The following is a 25,235-nucleotide window of genomic DNA, read 5'->3' as shown; positions in this document are numbered from 1 at the left end:
TCATGACAGTGACTGTTATATTCGTCTACCAAACTTCAATGTGATAATGCAATTGGGGATTTAAACTGCACTGACACAGATTGACTAATAGCAACAATTCTGCTGCAAAAGTACCAGGAAGAAATAGCAATGGGTATATAGTTTTTTGAGGAATAAATACCACATGTGTTTTGTTTGTGTTCAAGCTTTAACCTTCAGGGTTTTTCAATTTGAATTTTGTGCTATGTAAGAAATGTTTGAATCGCATTGTATTTAAAACGCCTCTCACAAATGTTCTTTGAACATAACAATAAAAAGAAGACTTCATATAATAAGAAATTCATAGAATTCACAACTAGGAGCAAGTATGTGGTATGAACATCAATTTAAAATCGACAATCACTGAAAGTAATTTTATGTACATACAATTATTTAACTTGGCAGTCAGTGCAAAGTAATTTCATGAGTTCTTTTAGTACAAGAGTAAAATATATGTCACAACACAAGTGCAATAACATTTGTCATATACTGATATATAAAATTATGAATAAACTATTACAATACCATCAATAATTTCCCTGTGTATTTTACTCAATAATTTTCATCAGCAGAGCTTGACCTTGGCCAACTAGACCAATTGACCACCACTCAAATTAATCATTCTTTGCCACTACTATTTCCAGACTACAAATTTTGTCTCAGTTGCATAGCATTGACGACATGCTGATATTTGCAGCACGGACGAGAATGTGCGCAATAGACAAATTTTAAATTTGAATTGATGTCGACGGTAGAACGTCACCATCGTCAGTTGTATTGAAACTATTTGATGCCGCTGGTGTGGGTCGCATCGAAACACCATTCCAACAAAGGACATATGTGTGACGTTATAGTTTGCATAATTAATAACTGAACTTGGTTTGGTTATGACGTAAGAATGCAATAACATGTGATATTAACTAAATAACTAAATGTACAGTTAAAAAGTCTAGTCTTTGCCAAACACATCAAAGTTCATCTATAAGCCATCACTATCATCAATCATAACGGATATTATATCGCGAAAGTCAAGTTCTAAAAATAATAACCAATAATGAACGTTTAAAGATTTTTTTCGACCGTAATTGAGAAATATTAAGTTTCGAAATTTACAGAGTTAGTCATGCCTCTACTGTGTCCTGCTGATGTGTCTGAATACAGACGGTACAAAGAGGTAAGTTTACAGAAACAAGAAAATTAAAGTAGCATAAATTTGACATAGATGTATTCCTTTTCACGCCATAAAGACATTGTACTTGGTTTAATTCAGTCCGCTATAATTTACTGCTGCGTTGTGTGGAGTAATGCAACTATGGAATGGTTCAATTCAGTCCGCTATAGACTACTTTTGCGTTTTGTGGGGTAATGCGAGTATGAAATGGTTTAATTCAGTCGACTACTGTTGCGTTGTGTGGGGTAATGCAACTAATTCAGTCCGCTATAGACTACTTTTGCGTTGTGTAGGGTAATGCAACTATGAAATGGTTTAATTCAGTCCACTACAGACTACTGTTGCGTTGTGTTGGGTAATGCAACTATGAAATGGTTTAATTCAGTCCACTATAGACTAGTGTTGCGTTGTGTGGGGTAATGCAACTATGAAATGGTTTAATTCAGTCCACTACAGATTACTGTTGCGTTGTGTGGGGTAATGCAACTATGAAATGGTTTAATTCAGTCCGCTATAGACTACTACTGCGTTGTGTGGGGTAATGCAACTATGAAATACAAAGATAGAATGTGCAAAATTTAGAAAAGAGCGCCAACAGTCCCACTTGATACAGAGTTTGATACCCCAAGTGAATCTCTGTTTGAAGCCGCTGATGTTCTCTCCGCCAAGCAACGTATTTTTGTATTTTACCTTTATTTTAGTCTACAATTATTTTGAGAAATCAATTCCAACTATATTGGTGATATGGTTGTACCGATGACGAATATCCACCACTATCCTACGCTTGCCGCTTCCACGTGTAAACTTAATTTTCCACGGTTTCGCACGGAATCTGGTCAGAGAACCTTTGCTATGTGGTCTTTCGGAATTGGGATCCACTACAGTTAAGTCTTCTATGTAGCCCCAGTCTTAGGGACTGGTCAGTTTCTTCGGCCTGGGGGTGTATCCATGGGTTGGGTCAACAGTGTTTTCGATTTCGTTGAATTGGGGTGTCACCATGTTTATAAAATACTCGATAGGGGGCGGGGGGTCAGTGTTTTTGAATCAGGACACTGGCTCAAAATTGCATAAATGCATCATATCAGTCACGAATTACTCATTCAATTGCCGTTCTCGGCGCGTAACTTATAAAATAAATAAATAAATATATAATATATATATATATATATATATATATATATATGTCAGAGATACCTTGATGTTTGCTAAGTGAAAGTGTACTATTATGAAATATACAGTTCATATGGAAAGCATGACAAATTCCTGATACTTTTCTATAGTCTCTATGAGAATTCAGTATGAGAAAGCAACATGCACAAATATTTCACAATATATATATATATATTTGATACAGTGACTTAGTTTAGAGATAGAAAAATGACAAGATATCTTTCGTTCTCATTGATGCAACTATTTTCCTTTGTGTCTCAGGTTTTCTCTAAAAAGATGCTTTTTTATGACTAAAATAACAGTTAAAAAAGGCAGTTTTCGTCATTATTAGCTGTGCTTTTATGGTTTCAATGTTACAAGAAAAGGTCCTCTCAGACACTGCCCACATCAGATTTAAAATAGCTCTCTATGGCTTCTCAGGAGATTTAATAGGATGACTGGATTCATGGGGGGTTCACCCTGTTTTTGACTTTGGTAATAGGGGGTCACCCATCAAAGTTTTGGATTTAGCTTACTGCTTTTTCCTCTCTGATATCAGTAATTGACATCCATTTCTGTACAACACTTAAGGATATCTGGTTAAGCATACAAAGTGTGAAAGACACAGCTCATTCAAAATGTACTGTATTCAAACTTTAAAATTGACTCTTTGAAAATCCTATCTTACAACTGACAAGTCAACAATTTCATTAAAACACAGAATGACTGTTGAAATTAATATATATAAACTATAATATATATATATATATATATATATATATATATATATATATATATATATATATATATATATATATATATATATATATATATATATATATATATAATTTATATCCACCTTTTGTTTTACCGTTGTCGCGCGAAGATGGGGGTCACCCTGTTTTCAAAATTTGGAATGGGGGGTCTGTCACTTTTTGACGTCGGCAAAAAATAATCCACCGTCCCCCAGGCCAAAGAAACTGACCAGTCCCTAATCACCTGCCAACTATAATTAAACACATACCTGACGCAATAAGCAAACGATCGAATCTCAACGATATCCAGTGATAAAGGCATCTTTGACAAACACAAAGGTCACCACGACGCAGCGTTAAAGTCAAGCGGGTACATAGACCAAAGTGAATATGTCAAGACCAACCACCAATCAGAATGAGAAACAATAACAGGAAACGTAACATCACGTGGTTCAACTCCCCTTTCAGCAAGAACGTGGAAACTAATATCGGCAAGAAATTCCTTCAACTTGTTGACAATCACTTTCCAAAGGGGTCTAAGCTTCATAAGATCTTCTAGAAACACAATTAAAGTGAGTTACAGCTGTATGAAGAATATGGCTAGTAGGCCTATAATCAAATCACATTATTTATAAGAGAGCATTTACTGGAGACCAACGTCAAGATCGACCAGCTGATTGTAATTGCCGGGACAAATCTACATGCCCCTTGAAGGGTAACTGTCAAGTCAAAGATGTGGTTTACAAGGCCAAGGTATCAACGGGGGACAACGCCGAGAAGGTCTACTTCGGACTCACTAATAACACCTTCAAGACGCGCTTCGCTAATCACATGCAATCGTTTCCTAACGAAATGTATTATATCGACACTGTACGGAGTTGTCCAAGTACGTCTGGTCCTTGAGACAAATGAATTAGGTCTTTGGCATTTCGAGGTCAATCATTGACAAGTACCAAGTTACTCTAATATAAGCAAGCGGAAAAAGCAAAGCTTTGTATATCAGAAAAACTACACATTATCAACGCTTACAAATGCACGCTGTTAAACAAACGCTGGGAGTTGGTTTCAAACTGCCGCCACCAAAACAAATATTATTTATCAAATTGTAACACCACCTACAAATAGAATGGTACGTCCCAATCATACATATGTAAGAGTGTTGAGCTAAGAATACTTTCACTTCTTCTGTCTAATGATTGCAGGAGGCATGAAACTTGAGTAACAGATATCATTACTTTGTACTTGAAGTAAATTTGTGTTATTATTTATGACGCTCTGCTTTAGCATCGAGCACTGTAATTTCCCACGAGGACATCTGTATACTTCGAGATATATATATATATATATATATATATATATATATATATATATATATATATATATATATATATATATATATATATATATATTTATAATCCCATGGTATTTTTCTCTGTTTGACGTCATCCTACAAGAGTGTTTTTCGTACATACACGTCGCGACACAGACCGATTTGTCGTGATCAATGCCGTGCTCTCATGGCATTTTGACAAAAAAGGTGACCCAATAAATCAAGATATGGAAATATAGAAGGCATGACCAACGAAATTCCCAAGAATCGAATGAGGATACCATCAATCGTTTTAATGGCTCAGTAACGTCACGGCTCCAGTCGTAAAGCTCAATGTGGACGTCGTCGTACCTGGCGATCCCGGTTGGCGATAAAGCCGAAATATACACCTCAACGAAAGTTAAATTTTATAAATGAGTACCGTATTATCTTCGGGAAAGCGACATAGCAGGCACAAGCATAACGCCATTCGACGAACAACAATAAATTTCCTTCATCACACAAATTATTCCGTCGTTTCTTGATCAGAATCAAATCTAAAGCGTAACGCTGTAGTGAAAACATAAGCTGTCGACCTGCAGCCTTAAGTCTAGCTGCTGTGCAGCGCTACGAAAGTTGACTCAGACAACACTCAAAACAGAACAGAGTTCCCGTCAAGTAACAAAATTGAGATGTACCTACGGCGATATATGTGTCACAGCAAACATCAAAGTCCGTAAGACGAAAAATTGACGACCGCGATGGCCTACGGCGAAGACCGATGACGGCAGTGCCCACTGCAAGCGTACATTCTGTGTGTGTCATCGATCTGAATCTTTCGGGCTCGCCAAGGTCGTAAACTTGTGATATTTTAAAATCCACAGCATCTCTAAGAATGATAACTACTGTTTCGATCTTGTTGTTGCATTAGCTTCCTAAATATGATTGTAAATATTCTAAATAACTCAAAAAAATAAAAAATACTATGGTTATCCGTCACTAGCGCGGTGAAAACTATCTCCACCGATGGCAGACTTGCCTTGGCATCGGTCCAGCGCGAGACAATGATTGACACGCGCACTTGACCGAATACGTATGTCTGATTGGTGGAGATACCATTCCATGTATCAAAAGTTCGACGAATGAAATGAATGAAAATATACCTGTTAACATTCGCACATCTCCTGGGTGACGAGCCGCTTTACTCATTAAATGAAAGTAATCCGCATAAATAAAACACAAAATCGCGATAAAAATCATGCAATTTGTTACAATAATTTTAATCCATCAACATCAAAAAAAGGAAGACTGTTCATGTGATAAATATATAATCCCATGGAATTTTTCTCTGTTTGACGTCATCGTATACTCGTGTTTTTCGCGGAGCCGAAAAACACTCTTGTAGGATGACGTCAAACAGAGAAAAATACCATGGGATTATATATATATATATATACATATATATCGAAGTATACAGATGTCCTCGAGGGAAATTACAGTGCTCAATGCAAAAAGCAGAGCGTTATAAATAAATAAATAAATAAACAGATTACTTCAAGTACAAAGTAATGAAATCTATTATATATATATATATATATATATATATATATATATATATATATATATATATATATATATATCAGAGATACCTTGATGTTTGTATAATCGAGATACTTGTTTCTAAATTGAAATCGCAAAGTGTACTCAACATGAAATCTGCAATTTAATTAGAAAGCATGACACTGTCTGAGTACATCAGATTTTGGCTACACTGTCTGTGTACATCAGATTTGGCTACACTGTCTGTGTACATCAGATTTGGCTACACTGTCTATGTACATCAGATTTGGCTACACTGTGTACATCAGATTTTGTCTACACTGTCTGTGTACATCAGATTTGGCTACACTGTCTGTGTACATCAGATTTGGCTACACTGTCTGTGTACATCAGATTTGGCTACACAGTGTACATCAGATTTGGCTACACTGTCTGTGTACATCAGATTTTGGCTACACTGTGTACATCAGATTTTGGCTACACTGTCTGTGTACATCAGATTTGGCTACACTGTCTGTGTACATCAGATTTGGCTACACTGTCTGTGTACATCAGATTTGGCTACAACTTATAAAATTAGCTCTTCAGGCTTCTCAGGAGATGAAATTGAATCAAGAAATAATGCCCACTTTTCTTTGCTCCTGTTCATGGTTATGGTAATAGACATCAAATCAGGTCCAATAATCGTTATCATTCAAGGTAAACTATGAAATTTACCAGGTCCAAGGAACATATAGATGATGACAAAGGCAATGGGGCCATCTTGAACCACGAAATAGTGGTGGTACCAGGTGTCCGGAATGGGTAAGCGTACCCTGCCAGCTAGCCGCACCCGTCAAGATTGACCAAAAGCGACAAATTCATTGTTATTTGGTGAATTCACCAAATTACTTTTGTGAGTCAAAATTTGGTATGCTGTCACTCATCATTTGAGAAACAGACAGGTCATATTTGGATACAACATCTCCGTATCTACCGTAGAACTTCTTAAATGATTTCACTAATCTACTTTCTGAGAATCCTTGCCTCACTAACTTTTGAGCTAATAGGCTGTGTCTAACTCGAAAGTCTTCATATGAATGGCATGCTCTACTGTATCTGAGGAGTTGTGAAATATACACACCATAAGCTGGAGATGATGGTATATTGCTCGACAAAAAGGAAAGTTTATGATTTCAAAATTGAAATCGTCTCTTTTGTCATACAGCTTAGTATATAGTGTATTATGTCTAATTTCAAACAATACATCTAGGTATGATGCCGAGTCCACACTTTCAGTTGTTTCTTTTATTTCTAAATCATCTGGGTAGATGTGGTGTAGATAATTGGATATACCAGGATTGTTTAAACTGATGAGATCATCAATATATCTGTGGGTGTTGTTAAATCGCTTGGCAATCCTTTTACACCCAGATTTCTGAAGTGATTGCATGAACTCTGCTTCATACGAATATAAAAATAAGTCTGCAAGAAGTGGGGCGCAGTTTGTGCCCATGGGAATGCCTATGGTTTGCCTGAATGTCATGCCAGCAAACTTGATAAATATGTTGTCAATTAGGAAATATAGCATTTGAATCACCTCAACATCACTGTATTTGAGTTTGGCATCACTATTGTTGGTGAAATAGCCTAAGTTGCGCTTGATGGCAATGTATTCATACCTACGACTACCATTCTTGTAAAAGAAGGCTTTCTTCACAAGAGATGATAGTCTGTCTTTAAGTTTGTTATGTGGGATGGTTGTGTACAACGTTGAAAAATCAAATGTGTGGATTGAATTGTACATGTTTTTGTTATTTTGTAAAACATGTAACAATTCTTTGGAGTTCTTTAATATCCATATTTGATTGACCCCACTAGTTTCATAAATTTTGTCACAATACCGTACCAAACCAGATTTAATGGTTGATAAAATGATGGTTAAAAGTTGTGACAAGCGTTTTGTTGTACACTTACTGGAACCAGCTATGAAACGTTGTTTATAGGGATTCTTATGGATCTTAGGAATCCAATATAGATTAGGTAATACCTTGTCATCTTGTGCTAACTCGATGCCAAACTCACTCAAAACTGTTGAATGGTTCTGCAATATTTCCTCTTCAGATAAGGTTGAAAGAGAGTATGTTGTGCTACTCTCATCATCTGAGTTAATCTGAAGTTCGTTCTTTAAACATTGAATGTAATATTGCTTGCAGACAAAAATGATGTTGTTTGAAGCTTTGTCTGCAGGCACAACAACATATTTATCGTGTAAAGCATCTAGACATTCCCGTACAGAAGGGTCATCGAAGGCAGATGTAGTGTTGATGACAGTGTGTAAAGAACGAAGACGTGAAATGCGAGATTTTACCTTATCACGGACAGTGCGAAGCCAGTCCGAAAGACATCCAACGTCTTCGTCTTCAAGGGCAGCCCACTTCTTAGCATAAGCCTCAGCAGCATCCATGATTAACTTAAAGTTAAAGTTCCAGTTTACTTTGGGTGGCTCGCGATATTTTGGGCCAAACTGGAACAGCTGCCGAAGCTTAGGATGTGGAACTATTTTCATGTCACCTGTTATTATATGACCGTGAGGTTTGTAACAAAAGGGAGATGACATACAATCACAAGTACCATCATGAACATTGTTCCTAATATCAATTTCTTTCAAGACCCTATTGTAATTAAACAATTTCCTACCTATGGTCTTAGAATAGGTATAGGACACTATAGGAGGGTCTTGAAATGTAAAATAAGGTGGTACTTTGTCCACGGCAAAGGGCAAAGGCGTGATTCTACTCTGTTTATGCTACTACTTGTGATAGTTTCTTTTCTGAATCTGTCATTAAAAGGTTCTCTCTGAACCTTTTCACCATGATGGTGAAAGGGTTACAATGTGTTACAATGTCCAGTGTTAAGCTGAAACTTGCATATGTATTTGCAAACTGTTACTATCGTTTTTTCTTCAAAGTAGTAACGTTCCGGCCACCCTATTACTATTCGTTCTTTCAAAGGGGAGTTTATGTGTTGAACTCGCCTTGGCTGCCGAGAGGTACCTGGGGATCTTCAGTGTATTGACTACACGAGACGTTTAGAGTTCGTTGGTACTACATAGACTTTATTTCTCTGTAGACAAGCTTGACAGTTGCCATCGCCCAAGATACGTTTCTCCCATAGTCTAGATGTCTTGGGTCCGCTGTGTTCCTCTCTCAATGTTCCAATCTCCTCGAGCAACTCTCTCTGCTCGTTGTATGTTTAAGGATGGGATTTTAAACGTTATCTTTAAGGCGTGGCTTCGATCATACGATAGACATGAATTAAAGATAAAATGATACATCCAATCATAAACATCAGTGTCACAATTAATATTCAAACGTCACTGTGACACATGTTCTTGTTTTCGTCCTGACTTCCGTAAACACCCTCGTAAAACGGAATTAGCGTTATTGTGCGTGTGCCTAAAATATGGTTCTTATGCATATCGACTTATAATTGAATTCTTGTTGTTTTAATTAACCATTTTACTGGTGTCGATGACCGCTAGGTTCATTAACCTTTGCCTGAGATAAAATATCTCTGTAACACAACAAGTGAACTTTCAGCAGACCAAAATTGAAATTTCAAAATTCAAAACTGTCCCTTAGTAGTAAATATGTTAAGCTTTACTCTCAGTGATGAAAACATAATTTCAGTAATCAGCAAAGCATAAACGGATTATCATCCAAGTCTTTAAACGAATTATCATCCAAGTACATTTTGGCATGATGAAAATCGACGATGCAAAACGGTAACTTTTGCCGAAAGATAATTTGATGTTACTCTTCTCTCTAAATAATTTCCGTGTTTCTCACAATTCTTCAAACGGAATCTGTCAGACTATTGCTGAATCTTGATCTTGTTTGCATCAAACCATGTATTAAAACGGGAATATGGAAACACTTCATTTATTTTCAATATATTGCAATCAATATCTCTCCTGAAAGGTGTGCTTATAACTTTCAAAAGGTCTTTCATTTTTGTGTTCTGCAGTGAAAACGTTTGGTGACACACGGTATATTTTACCAAAACAGCCATAGAGGGCATAATCAACTCCATACATTTGCATTGTAATTGTTAACAAAATTGTGCTGAGCAATTTTTCAGACGGAACCTTGATGAAATGAAGTATCATCTAGCGCAATGGAAATAATGAGTCCCGTATAAACTGTACATCGATGATAAGAACGAAGGGTCAGAATAGTAAAGATGATATGAACACATCAAACTTCTCTATTCAGTGGTTTACGTATGTAATACATATTCCTGATAAACTTACTAAGTTAAATGGAAGACGATCGCAAACACGCTTGAATGTTTGCTTAACTTTTACGTAGATTCTGCAAGTTCGCTGACATTTTTGGCACCCAATACAACATGTAAACACACGACACTCAATACATAGAGATAACCGTTCCTTGGAAAGTTTGTCTACATCTTTACAATTTCCAATGATAGAAAATTCAAATTCATCGACATAACTGACAAATGACACGGTGACAGATCTTGCAGATGCAAACTTTGTACCATATACTTCAAATCTAAATCCTGTTTGTCATCTAAATGAACCCTAGCTTAAGGCTACAATAATTTGATCGGCATCTTCTCCGGATACTCCTGGATGTCATAGTGTAGGCTCACAGTGACCGTTTGGCTACACTGATCTCACCTGTGTTGTACTGTATCTGTGACTCGTGTGAATTTCAATTGGACACTAACAATCCTACAAATTACCCACTATTCTCTTTGATATGTACCCCTGAAGGTTGCCTGTCTAATAGAATTTGCATATTAGCAAAGATGTGAAACATTTAAAAACTATGTTTAGATATTACGGTAAAGGTTTCAAAAAACCCATCAAATAAAACCACAAAATGCTGTGGTCTGCAGATACTACAAATGCAATACTTTTGGGAAGCAAGTTGTCGCCAACTGAGAATGTTATTCTCTAACAAAAGCTAACATGCAAATTTCCTTTCTCATATCAATGGGGAAAAGTAAATATCTTTTTGATGGACAAACAGGTGCAACTAGTCTCCCCATTTTCCAATGATCCACTCACTAGATCGTATCACCAACAAAGGCAGATCCGATGTCTGAATTTTCCTTCATTTACTTTATACTTGATCAAACATAATTTTCAAAAATCAAACACAGTTTTCAAAAATAGGTAAGCTTATAATCCCATTCTGTGCATCTCGACGTTGCTCCATTAACATCATCAAGGGCATTTTAAACGTAATATCAAGACGTTGACAACTTAACCCATATCGTGCTATCAAGCAAACACATGAATCCTATATTTTTACCCGCTGTCACCAGAGAAATCTTGACATGTAGAAATCTTGCCCCTCGTCTCGATTTAACGATCAAATATGTTCTTGCTCGACGAAGACATTCAGTGTTGTCTTATTATTGTCTTCGGCAACGCACAGCCAAGTATACTGGCCCTGCTCGGTGATATTGAACATTCCTCTTTTGGTAAAGTGTCGGTTTTGCGGCACTACTTTCCTGTCAAGTGAAAATGTTACAAGGGTGTTTGGTTGGACAGTTATTTACCTTCATAGTTGAGTGCCTTGGATTCTACATGTTCGATTCTGTTTGATGAAATTCTTCTAAGATTTGCCGTCAATGACGTCACTGCCGCACATCCACAATATTACCTAATGCGGTTGAAGGTTCTTTAGCGATCAAGTCTTCAAAATATCTTTACAGGATCTCAGCCAAGAACAGAATTGCACACCCTACGATATCACGCCGGACTGAAACGATGACCCACTTTCCCGTGTCATTCACCTGTTTGTCCCAAATGTCCATCTGTTCATATTAAAATTAACTTTGTGTTGTTCCTCAGTCTGTGGGCAGTTGGAATTGTTCTGGCTCCCTGACCCACTTCTACCGCTGGCTGCGCTGCTTACGAAAATCGGGTCAGGTATGGGCTATTGCAAGCATGGCTATCTTCGGTCAATTAACAGTACGCTTGCAGTGACTGCGTTGAATTTATTTCCAACTTAGAATTTCCAACTTAGAATTTAGATTTCGTATGGCCATGGAGTAATTTTATCTCCATAGTTTCACGAATCAAGCATCCTATGTCGACATTGAATGAAAAACGAAATATCATGTATTTGTGAGTCATTGCCGCACATGCTAAAGGTCACTATGGTCACCAGGTCACCTCTGAGAAAAAAATCATAGACAATTATCGTCCACACTAAATACCATCATGGCAGAACAGCATCGGAGACTTGAATAAAAGTGAAGCCGTGCAAACAACTTCAACGTTCGATGTTTCGTCATCTAATTTCCGAGCTTGCCACTGTACAGATGTGCTGATCACATGATCTTGTCAGGTGACTGTGCTCATTAATATGCAGCCAAAATTTTGACTGAAACATTAGCCCATACCTGACCCTATTTTCATTAGCAGCGCTGTCAGCAGTAGAATTGGGTAAGGGAACCAGACTATTGGCCTAAGAGACCGTTTAGTTTTTACGGCCTGGGGGATGGGGAAATCTTGTCGCCGGTGTTTAAAAAAATATAGACCCCCCTGCATTTTTCGTGAAAAAAAGATGACCCCCCCCTTAGTCAGACGAAAAAATTTGATGACCCCCCCCCACCCAGCCCCCACCCCCGCTGAAAAATAACCAAAACTTATATGTCAAATTTACTCGCACAGTTTGGATTTGAACTCCGGTATGTGGCGCACTTTATTCGTGCAGCAGAGATGCTAGTGCACAAACTTCCCAGCCACATCCATGCAAACGTCTGTTAATTAGGACAGCTGTGAGGCAATTTTTAACTTCATTTCCATAGACAACTTATGTCCATGGACATTGTATAAAGTAAACTTTATTGGAGTGGTTAGTCAAAGGCAGCCCTCCGGTTAAGAGGGTCATGGGCCATTACGTTAAGTGAATATTCTAGTGGGCCACCAAAGGTGGCCCGCCGGTAAAGAGGGTTGATCATGGCCATTGCATGAAGTAAACCTAATTGGAGTGGGCCACCAAAGGCGTCCGCCCATTAAGAGGGTCATTCATGGGCTATTACATAAAGTCAATTTATTGTAGTGGGCCGCCGAAGGTGGCCTGCCGGTAAAGAGGGTCGATCATTGCCGTTGCACGAAGTAAACCTAATTGGAGTGGGCCACCAAAGGCGTAATACATAAAGTATATTTCTTGTAGCGGGCCACCGAAGGTAGCCCGCTGGTAAAGAGGGTCGATCATGGCCATGGCATAAAGTTAACTTTATTGTAGGTATTATGTTTTTGAAAAAGTGATAACCCCCCCCCCTTCGCGGATTCCAAAATTACGATGATCCTTCCATGGATTTTGCCGCCCCCAGGCCGTAAAAACTGAACGGTCCCTAATGTGGGTAAGCGTGGAGCCACGTACGTATTATGTCGTGCGCCGTCATTTTTTGTTGATAAATTTTGCTGTTTACGGAATTTGTAAGGGCATAATTGTTTCCGTATCGCAAACTTTTCCGAATCGACTATTCCAGTATCAAATTGTCCTCGTATTTGTCTTATATTACAAATATTTTAAGCTTTGCAGATAATACTGGGTAAGAAATGGGGATTCAAGAAATTAAATCCCATTATTTGGTACTACTTGTCAACCTGTGAACATAAGGTGTATCAGCCTGATTTTTGGAGTCAAGGAAAAATGCTATCCACTCAAGTTCATTTAATTTCAGGAATCTTTATTCGTTCCCTCTCTATATATTCACTCGAATAATGATGACCATATACAGCAAATAAAGTTGCAAATATGCAAGAACAAATTAAACATAATGGAGGTGTAAATGATATCACCTCTATTAGCTGGTAACTTTACACATTAGATGATATCACCTCTATTAGCTGGTAACTTTACACATTAGATGATATCACCTCTATTAGCTGGTAACTTTACACATTAGATGATATCACCTCTATTAGCTGGTAACTTTACACATTAGATGATATCACCTCTATTAGCTGGTAACTTTACACATTAGATGATATCACCTCTATTAGCTGGTAACTATACACATTAGATGATATCACCTCTATTAGCTGGTAACTTTACACATTAGATGATATCACCTCTATTAGCTGGTAACTTTACACATTAGATGATATCACCTCTATTAGCTGGTAACTTTACACATTAGATGATATCACCTCTATTAGCTGGTAACTTTACACATTAGATGATATCACCTCTATTAGCTGGTAACTTTACACATTAGATGATATCACCTCTATTAGCTGGTAACTTTACACATTAGATGATATCACCTCTATTAGCTGGTAACTTTACACATTAGATGATATCACCTCTATTAGCTGGTAACTTTACACATTAGATGATATCACCTCTATTAGCTGGTAACTTTACACATTAGATGATATCACCTCTATTAGCTGGTAACTTTACACATTAGATGATTCACCTCTATTAGCTGGTAACTTTACACATTAGATGATATCACCTCTATTAGCTGGTAACTTTACACATTAGATGATATCACCTCTATTAGCTGGTAACTTTACACATTAGATGATATCACCTCTATTAGCTGGTAACTTTACACATTAGATGATATCACCTCTATTAGCTGGTAACTTTACACATTAGATGATATCACCTTTATTAGCTGGTAACTTTACACATTAGATTGGTTTAGCTGACGGTGAGAAGTGACTGAGACAAGTGTTTGCCTTACGAGGTTGACTATTTGTTCTCTAAGCACTTCATGATCATAATACAGAATTTCAAAATTCGAATGAAAAAATTCAAGTTCAAAGATGCAAGAGCAGTGCTCATTATAATGGCACTGATTGATGGCATAATAATGGCACAGATTCATGACACTTTATGCACGCTAACCGTGACAAGCGGAACATATATGAACTTTAAAAATATTACATCAAAAGTTTGAGTTGAGTCAGCTTATCTAACGGTAGCTGTGGCAAAAGAATTAATTTGCGGTGAAAGTCGAACAAGGCTAAGTATTCGACTTGATGTTGAGGAGATGTATGAGATCAAACGCGCATTTAAGCGGAGATAAAAAAGCTGTAACAACACAAATATTTCGATTTCTCTGAATAGAGCTAATACAGGAATATAAATGAAACAAAATTTTAAACAAAGTTTGAACAGTCTTGGGAAATCTTCAAGAATCCCTGAATGCAACGTTATATAAAATATTTGTGACATTAGAATTGAATACCGCATTTCTTCAACATCAAAACATTTAGTAAATTTAGTGAAGAATTAAGCAAAGAAAATATCATGTTCAAAATGTCTATAAAAACATTTTTTGAAAAATGTTATATGTTGCATTATTACACTTGGAATAAGAGTTCTGTTCATAATTGGCTTGATGCACCATCAGTCATTACAGTCTCCAAAACAATTACTTCAATTTAAAATAACTCTTAAATCACGAACATGTGGCGATGTAAACATTTTAAAACGCAATAACATATCAGGTAATGTTAAGGTTTTCTTTGATTGTGGTGTTTCTTTTCGATGTAAATATATCTGCATTTGTAATGAAAAGAAGACTTTGGGCAAGCAAATTGTTTTATTTATATGATTGATATGTGACAGTTACGAATGTTAGATATCTGCGATAACTGATTTGTCTATTTATCTCAACAAAGTAGCTATTTTAATATCTGGATTCCGATCGATCCCATGCCCACAAGTCTTCATCGTTGTATGGGTCATGTTTTGAAGTATGCGAGGTAGCTGCTTCTGTCGCTTGATTCTCCATTGTTTCTTCAAGTTCCCTGCTGAGATCATTCCGTTTTCGCTCCTTTTTTCTCTTTTCTGGAGACGAGTTACAAATCAGAGACCATAATGTGAACAACAGAATGACGGCAATACTAAAGCCAAGCGTAGCTCCTATGATTGTCCAAGTTATTGCAGAATCTACAGGCTGGCGCCATGGGTTACTCCACGATGTATTTGCATTGGTATTGGCGTCGATGTATGGCAATATCGCGTCATCCAGTTGATGTTTATCTGCCTTCAATTGTTTCATCGTCTTGATCAAATCATGCTGTATCTGACAAAACACAAGCATAATCTCTCTAGGGTCATTATCACGTTTTCATGATTTGTCAGAAATAAATAAACAACACAAGTTTTAAATGTCACATTATATGTTCTGTATGATCAACGATACTGTAAAAAACTGATTGAATAAAAAGACGTTTTATAAGATATTATCCTTTGAGGAAAGGGCCAGGTAGTGTTGACAAATATTCTCGAAATAGGTAACATATCTTGCATTCAATTTGGTAAAGTAGACTAATAACGCTCTCTATTTCACATCCATCGTTGTATGTCATGTATTTTCTCATTTGACTTTCTCCAGTAACTGCAAAGTGTAATAACAGTCGATCAAAAACACGGGGGATTATCAACATCACAAAGAGAGAATAATTTTCAATTTATTCACAAATTCCCTGGACTGAAGCAGGAAACTAGCTGTAAACAGAGATTTTGTCTTATTTTCAGCAAAATCATACTTTGGAGAGGAAGTATAATCTATCTAAAACTAACCTCCCACTACGACTAAAAATCCTCTCCGCTACACTAATTTTACTTTCTCTCCCTCTGCCAGGGTAACTGAGGAATCCTCTTTCCTATTACAAAGCCCCTGGGAGCCTCTTTCCTAGTGCAAAAACTCCCCAGTGACCTCTTCTCACTGCAGAATTGCTACCCAATGCCCCCTCCCATTTGATGCCCTACTGCCATTTCTGCCATTTCATGATTTAACTTTCCTCACCGACAAACCTCGCAAACAATACAATCTTAATAAAGTTTTAATCCGACTAAGCAAAGTATTATTCCTTTGTTAAGCCGGCAACTTTCTTGCTTTTAAATGCCACTGACACGTAACGAAGCAAATGCCCGTTAAGAATAGTGCCTCCCCCACGGCGTAAACTGCTTTGGTGGCTGAACCTGTTCCTAACCCTTTCATTTTGTAAAATCTATCGAAGAACTCCTATCTCTAGAAAGGAGCGATGGTATTTCAAAGTACATCTATTCACGGTTACTCTTAGCGTAGCCGTAATGTATTCGAATAAAAATTGTCAGTGAGTCGTTGTCAAGCTTATTGTATTTTCCATTTTAGTATAACACGACGCTTCCAAAACATCTCAGATTTTGAATTCAGAATTTTGTTGAACAGATAAATGCCAGTAAAATGCAAGTCGTCCTGGCGATATTTATACGATTCAAAACAATAAGGGAAAACGAGATCACCGTACAACAAAATGGACGAATGATCCAATCGTCAGTATCGTAAAACGATTTTACGCACTACAAAAAGATCGACAACCAACTATTCAAATTGAAAAGTTCTTTTACAAAGTTGATACGCACATCAGTAGAATCGCTGGCATTGTTATAGTTGACATAGCAGTGAACTTTGACCTCATAAATGATTGCAACGGTTGAAGACTCGGGCCGTTTTCTCTACGAACTACAGTTTAGTTCACTCCATGAGCTCAAACTTAATCACAGATATTTAATTTTTCAAACAATGATTGATACGATGATTGACACGATAATTAGACAGCAGTAAGTGTTTCCATCAAAGTATACAGGATATCAACAGTCGGTCTGATTAGTAAACATACCTCGCCATCACGATTTATTGATACGTGATTTACTTTGGAAGGCTCCGCGTCATGGTTCCCTAAAGATCCTGTCACCATAAAACATAATACAACAAATGTAGAGGCTAGATAATCCATTTCTTCTCCTGTAAAACTCTTTGGAATATTTTGATCGAACGAAAATCACAAAGTCTTTGATTTAGATGTGTACCATCCTCTGCCGGGTTCAGTTCGTGTCCGCTTGCTCATCCGGGTTAATGTTTAATAGATCGTGTCATCCGTGCACAGACTGTCATACTACGTAATTTAAATATTATTAATGTACAACATATATCAAATATTTACTCTGAGAGATAAACAACGTTGACTCACATTGCAATGTTCGTGAAGTTAGCCATTGTAGGCTGATGCTAATGCTAGTACAGTGATCATGATTGAATCCAAAGACAAAATAAGAGAAATGACATCGTAAATCAAAGATTAATGATATTAAAATTTTGAAGAACTACAAGAGGATAAAGTTAGCGTGTTCTGATGATAATCATTCGATCAAATAGAAAACATGGACGGATTTCTCACGTTTAGTTTCAGTCCAGTCCATGACTCTTGAGTGGCATTCCCAGGATAGATAGGTATCCAACCTGTTCCACACATTGGATTGTTTTCAATATAAACTCTCCAGAATAAGGGTTGCATTTTAAATGATGCACTGATCTACATTTTAAATTCACGGTATTAGTCGGTTCTAAAAAAGGAGACCTAAACTTATGTACTTTTCTGTGAGTTTGAAGTATCCGATGATTTCTCTAATCCTTTAACAGGCCAGGTTTCTGGATTGTACCCTTTATGCTTGTTTTCAAGGACCTTAACTTGTAGATGGACAAAAACACCCCTTTTCCGTGATTTTGGGAACATGCATAAGTACCCACTGTCCCTGAGAGTGTCACAACCGGGTCAGCGCAGGAGAAGTCAAATAAATAAGAAAAGGAACTTCTTGCATCCTTGTTCAACACTCGTCACATTGCATTGCAGACGTTTTGATTAAAATTGTTAGAAATTGAAAAGAGTAGTTCTAGAAACATTAATATTCGGTAGAGTACGGGAACCACTTTATATAAAACCTTATTTTGTTGACAAGTCATGATAAGCCTGGCACATCATTGTAAAGAACAACAATGGACACACGATATCCGGTGCAGACTATGTGGACAAATTCTATTGAGTAGTCAAGATATTTTAAGGTGCAAGCATGAGAAACTGTAGCAGAAAAAATGAATAATGCAATCCTTTATGCTTCAAATTGAAACACAGAGTATATGTTAAAAACAGCAGCAAAAGTGTGAGTGAAATTATTAATCAAATCCGGGCATTAACAAAATGAAATGTTTTGACAATATCAGGTCCAAAGGGTGCGTCAAAAATCAAAGATGTTACAAAATTAAGGTACCGTCGGACACGCCATAAATGAAAGATATTACAAAATGAAGTTCCCGGAGTGCCCGGAGGGCGCGCAGAAAATTTTTGTAAAGACCTAAAGTAACTATCCATGCATTATTCTACTTAATATCTAATGGCAATTTTTAAATATTTTTTCTACCATCTTTGGCTTCAAATGCAACCTCTCGAAATCATTTTGCCGGATATCAAACGGTCCAACGCTAATTACAAAGTAATAGTATCACATTTCCTAACACCAGTTACATGTTGGAGAAGTTGAATGGCTGTGACACTGAAAATTGAATTAACGACAATTGTCATCCAGCATTCTCGAACTATTCTCTTTATTAAACTGAACATGCTCGAGGTGTGATGAATTTGTGTAATTTTGAATCGTCACAAAGACACAGGTAATTTGTCCCTGATACAATACTACCATATACCGTGCGTAATTCTCACAGAACTCACAGAACGAAGAAGACGGTATAACTTACAGGATTTACGGGTGATGCAAACAAAGACTTTCAAGTAAGACACGTTCATATTCACTACCAGTCAACCATCGTAGATAGTGATTGAATAATAACAGTAACATTCAGCCAACCAATAAGCTATGCGACGCTGCACATTTACACCAACAAATTTATGCTCACAGAGCTGAGAGATCATATTACTTGGACTTCCTGAGTAGTCATGATGACCTTTGACCTGACATATTTATCACCTATCGTATGACATACCAGTACTGTTAATCATTAACTTTGTTGGCAACAGACGACGTCACAATATCCTTCCCCATTACTATTTTTCATTGTGTGCATTCGTCTTGACACAACTACTTTGTCAGTTATCATCTTCAAATGTCACATTGAGTTCGCCGAGGGCAGACTCGTCTACGCTCAACATAACGGTCTCCTAGCCTTGCCTTGCGTGTTACTGTGATGTCACCAGTATTTCTCCTTATCGTGTTGACCTCCATATTTGTCGGCGTAGAAAGCTCCAACGATGGCCCCTTCTTGAGAGAACTCGAGACAGTTTACAAAACCTACATTTCAAATGTCGGAATTAAGGTTTGTTTTTACGCTTGTTTCTGTCTCCGTCGTAAACATAAGAATTATTGACACAACGGTAACACTGCTTGCAATTTAAACATAGATGTGTCATTTAGTCTCTACTACCAACATGAAAACCACCTTCACACTAACACCAGGGCTGACTTCACCAACGTGAGTGTACTCTATAAAACAGAAACGGAATTAGGTCAAGTATAAAGCAGAAAATTATAGTAATCTTGTGAGATAACATACTGATTGAACAAACATACGTACAGTAGTACAGTAACATTCCATAAGAGCTGTTAAAGCACATCCACAGTGCAATAAAGTTTGAGAATTCTAATACTTCTTGTAACAGTGTGCCTCTGGTACCTAATTTCCGTGTATATCGAATCACGGCCATGGTTTCCTGTCATCTAGCCTAGATCCTTTCCGTCCGCTTGCCTCCGTACCTCCGTCCCCACTACGGAGGCAAGCGGACGGAAAGGATCTAGGCTACCTGTCATCATTCCCGGTATAATACTGGGAAGTACGTTGACGCAGAGTGGTCAGACTATTTATGTGGTCTGCACTGTCTGCTCTGAACGATGCCAGGTCCTGTGTGAAATGTTAGTGATAATTGCCAAAAGAAATGTACATTGGAAATCATACTGACTTATGTTCCATTTTTCTGCGCTTCTACGCAAAGTCAACGGTCGATTTACCGATTGCGATGTTACTTTAAAACCCGTGTCAGAATCAGTGACGCTCGCGTAACGAGTTGATGCCCTTTTCGTTGGCTAACATATTTGCTTTCTCATGTTACGCAAGTATCGCGAGATTCAGTGACGCCATAGTAAACAATGCCATGTTAACCAAACTTTGTCTGGTTCCACTGACAAGCTCATATGCATATCTAATGGCGATTTGAACACGCCAAAATTTAGAGGTTCCACGAGGAAGACAAATTATCAAACGGACTATCTGCAGTAGTACTAAACATTAACAAGGATGATATGCAAGTGTATTTTGTAAAGTCGTGCTGATTAGAAATTTTGTTCCCTCAATATCGACTAAAGACTGCAATAGAGAGAATAATGTTATTGTTTTAATGCTTTCAGTATGATATACCGTCAAAAGACATCGATAGTGGCTGCGACCAGGACATCGACACTATGCATATCATACAACGCTGAGAGTTAGCATTGACATGTAATAATGCAAGTGTGATTGACAAGTACTTTTAAATTTTAATTTACCTCTCTAGGTCGCCATAAAATTGGAAAGGAGGAGGTCGTTAAACTTGGATAAATTTCATTAGTATGCACACCTTCCTTTCTAGACTTTTTTCTTCTCGTCGGGGAATTTACCTTTATGCAACTATTAATTGTGTTGTTTTTCAGAAGCAAGATGACAAGGAAGAGAATATCGAATCCACGGATAAGAGAAAGATAGCCATCCGTAATCGTCGTGACACGGAGGGAAACCCATGGACTTCGACTGCATCAGCTAGATATGCTATTATGTGGGCGATAATCGGAGGTACAATCGGAATGGCTTTACTTGTAATTCTATGTATCACATATTATTCATATAAAAATAATGATACTTCCAAAGACAGACACCTTGAAAGGAGAAGAAGACGACTTTGGGAAGAAATGGCCAGGAACAGCCTGGATACAACATTCTACGAGGATGTGTCATCCAATTTCTGACAATACCTCTCATTCGATTTGAATGTCACGAGTGCAATGAACAATCGGCCATGTTCATCAACTTACCTCAGTTCATTGGATAAAGCCACCCAGTCCAGACATTTCGCAATGTCATCGGGGATCTCATATAGTGTTTACAGAGTTGTAAGGCTTACAATGGAATTATTTTATGCAACTTGGAAAATATTGGAATTGTGACACTTTGAATACATCTATGCAAATCACTAACATGATTTAACAATGACCGACTATGCAATATTGTGAACTCTTATTACTGCCCATTCCCATGTATGTGACAATGTGACACAACCAACAAATACGTTATGTACAATAATATGAAGAAATACATCATTTGCATATTGTGTGCTGACGATTTCTTCAAATTTTATGTTTTCAGGCTGTTACGTAAATCATAAAATAACATTCATTTCTACAATATAAATACATTTGAAAAGTTGAATAATCTTGTGTTTGGTGATAAAATGTTGTATAAGGGTGCGTTCAAAAACACATCAAAAGGGGAATTGCAAGGGAACTTTAAAATTGAGGTTACATGATCGGGGGGACTTCAAAGATAATGCTGCTGATTGGAAGTACCATAATGGACCACTATTGAACAAAACGTCACACAAAACTAAAGTTTAGTAATTTTTAGCTCACATTTGGTATACCAATGTGAGGTTATAGTATAAGCTGAAGTCGGTGGCGTCTGTACGTATGTATGTCCGTCAACATCAAAAACTCGCAAACCGCTGCACATTTCAGCTTGGTAATTGGTGTGTTGATGCATCGTGGGCTATAGATGGAATTTTCTCCAAATAAAGTTTGCATTGCCAAAATTATGCAAATGAGCTTTAAAAATGTGAAAATGGTCAAGAATAAATAAATCAAGAACCGCTGTTTTGATTGCTTTAAAAATTTGTGTGCAAGTCCCTTTAATTTTGTATTTTTTGCTGATTTTTTTGTTCTCATTTCAAGTAAAAATTCTTTAACTCTGGAACTGCCAGCCCAATTGCTCTCAAATTTGGGTGGGATGTTTGCAAGGGTGTTACCCTTCTAGTTTGTTGAAATTATGACAAACTTGGAAAAATTATTTTGGGACAATTTTTGTCATTTTGGTCAAAAAATCTTAAAAAATATTTTCTTTTTAAAGCCACTGGACAGGCAACTTTATGTTTGGTATAGTGATGTCCAGAGATGACAACAGTTAGATATGTGGAAGTTGTCCTAACATATACAAAATTTGTATTTTTAAGACAATTTTGTCATTTTTGGTCAAGAAACCATGTTCTCAAAATTACTTGTCCGACAGTTTTGTAATTTGGTATAAAAGTCCCAAGGGATGTTATTAGATACATTTTGTGCTCAAACTGTTGGGAAACCCCCAAATTTGTATATTTTAGGTAATTTTCTCAGTTTGTGACCTTAAATGACCTACACCAACCTAGGATATGTTGTGATACAGTTGCAAAGGCTATGAACATAATTTTGTCATATTTGGTATCAATTTGTAGGAAAATTTGACCCAGAAAACAAAGCTGAGGTTATTTTTTCTTTGCGGACCAAATTTTGCAACTTTTCTATGTAAGACACACAAGAACTGATGAGAAATTTGGATCCAGGATAATTCCAGATGTCGTCATCAACCTCACAATGGAAGGCATTTCACTATAATAAGTGCTGTTTACATTAGAATGATAGCACTCATAGCATTAATTAAAAATCCCCAAGGTTATAAATACATGTCCTGCCATCTGGCCTTATGTAAACATGAGGGGTAGAACACTTGATATTCAGGAGGGGGTAGGGTCTAGAAGGTTGATGAGGTAGTATTACTTTTTTACCAGATCCCTTGTACATTTTTTCCCCAGTCGCACGTTTTCTTTTTATCAAGCCTTCTCTGGCTAATTTTTTTGTTGACATTTGCTTATGTATTTAGGATCTGCTTGTCCCATTGCTATAGCAGTTGAGATGCATGTTCCTAAAGATGAGCTCCAGTACTAAGTTGGAGACCTTATTTGCGTTTGTCATTCTTGTTTTTCTGGTTTAAATATTTCTTGAATGGACCAATTCAAACCGAATGTGAGCACATAGTGTCCTTGACTGTATTTTTATGTTTTTATTTTTGGGAAATCTTTCCAAGTTTTGGTCAAAAAATCATTTTCTCCCCAAAGTTCTCGCTTGGTTACTTTGAAAATTGATATGCAGGATCCTAGCACCTTCCTCTGTCAGCTTTGTTCAAATTGTGGTGAAATGTTAGTATGTGTATTTTGGGGGCAATATTTTGCATTTTAAATTAAAAACATCTCTCTGAATTAACTGTTCTGATTGCTTTGAAACTTGATATGCATATAAATAGGGACAACCTTAGTTGAGAGTATTTATATTGTGATGACAGTTTCATATTCGTATTTTTAGGCAATTTTTCCCATTTTTCGTCAAAAAAATTCTTTTCCCTAAAATCTCTTGTCCGATAGCTTTGAGACTTTGTATGCATATTCCTTGGGGCAAACTTACTTGAGTACATTCAAATTGTGATAAATATATGCAATATTGTATTTTTGCGACATTTTTTTGGTCCGAAAATATGCCACATATCTCATTCATGAATTCCTTGGTGGAATTGCATAAACTTTAGAGCCACTGCATATTACACCTTTGTATTTGGTGTGTAGGTGCTTGCTAAACTGTAAATGGGAATTAGTTTGAATGAAGTCGTCATTGGCAAAAAGTATGCTAAATGAAAAAATAATGAGCAGCAAAAGTATAAAGTTTGTGAAAATATCAGTAACTATGAGCAAGAAGTATACATGTTTGTGATATTCTTACAGAAACACAACCAAAGACTTCCAAGCGAATAATAATATGACGTCAAAACAAACCCAATAATCCAAATCATTCAACGTAATAAAGTTATCAGGTCGCATAAACACAAAAATGACAATTTCAGAAAGGACCCTCTTGAACCACGTATATGATGGTACCAGGTGTCCGGAATGGGTACATGTACCCTGCTAGCATGCCACACTTGAAGAATGGCCCAAAAGTGTCAAAATCAAAAATAATCCAGTTAAGCTTCTGAGTGACTTTATAAGTCGAAGTCAGCAACGCTGTCACATATCATTTGTGTCACAGAAATGTGGTGTTCAGAAACTATGTCTCCATATCTACCATAGAACTGTTTAAACGATCTTGAAAGCCTACTAAGTTGTTTTCTTAAATATTACTGCTTGATTTATTACCAAATACTGTTTACATCAATTCCAAGTAATACAATTTTACAAGAGGACATTTTTACCTTGCTATGGTAGATTGTATCACCAATTTTGATGTACCAGGCTGCATGGTGTTACATAATGTGTGTGTCCATTGCAATAGTTGCCAATCAGTACATAGTTAAATATTTCAATGGAAAACAAAGGGCTAACACCATGTAAATCCTCAATGTC

General features: G+C 37.0%; 2 long non-coding RNA genes across 3 annotated transcripts; one reads left to right on the top strand and one right to left on the bottom strand.

Moving 5' to 3' along the window:
- Positions 1 to 13,664: 13,664 nt before the first annotated feature.
- LOC139122450 (uncharacterized) lies at positions 13,665 to 20,531 on the bottom strand. Of its 2 annotated transcripts, XR_011549474.1 has the most exons (4): positions 20,465 to 20,479; positions 17,622 to 20,274; positions 14,028 to 16,039; positions 13,665 to 13,988 (listed from the first exon to the last, which is right to left on the bottom strand). It is a non-coding gene; the product is annotated as an uncharacterized lncRNA (long non-coding RNA). The 2 variants fall into 2 exon arrangements; XR_011549473.1 differs by having other exon boundaries at positions 13,665 to 16,039; positions 20,465 to 20,531.
- LOC139122451 (uncharacterized) lies at positions 19,917 to 24,101 on the top strand. The gene is made up of 2 exons (XR_011549475.1): positions 19,917 to 20,107; positions 21,475 to 24,101. It is a non-coding gene; the product is annotated as an uncharacterized lncRNA (long non-coding RNA).
- The last annotated feature ends 1,134 nt before the right edge of the window (positions 24,102 to 25,235 follow it).

This window comes from Ptychodera flava, chromosome 22 (assembly GCF_041260155.1).
Source record: "Ptychodera flava strain L36383 chromosome 22, AS_Pfla_20210202, whole genome shotgun sequence".
In the NCBI taxonomy this organism is placed as follows: Eukaryota; Metazoa; Hemichordata; class Enteropneusta; family Ptychoderidae; genus Ptychodera; species Ptychodera flava.
This window is presented reverse-complemented; position numbering and strand designations above follow the sequence as displayed.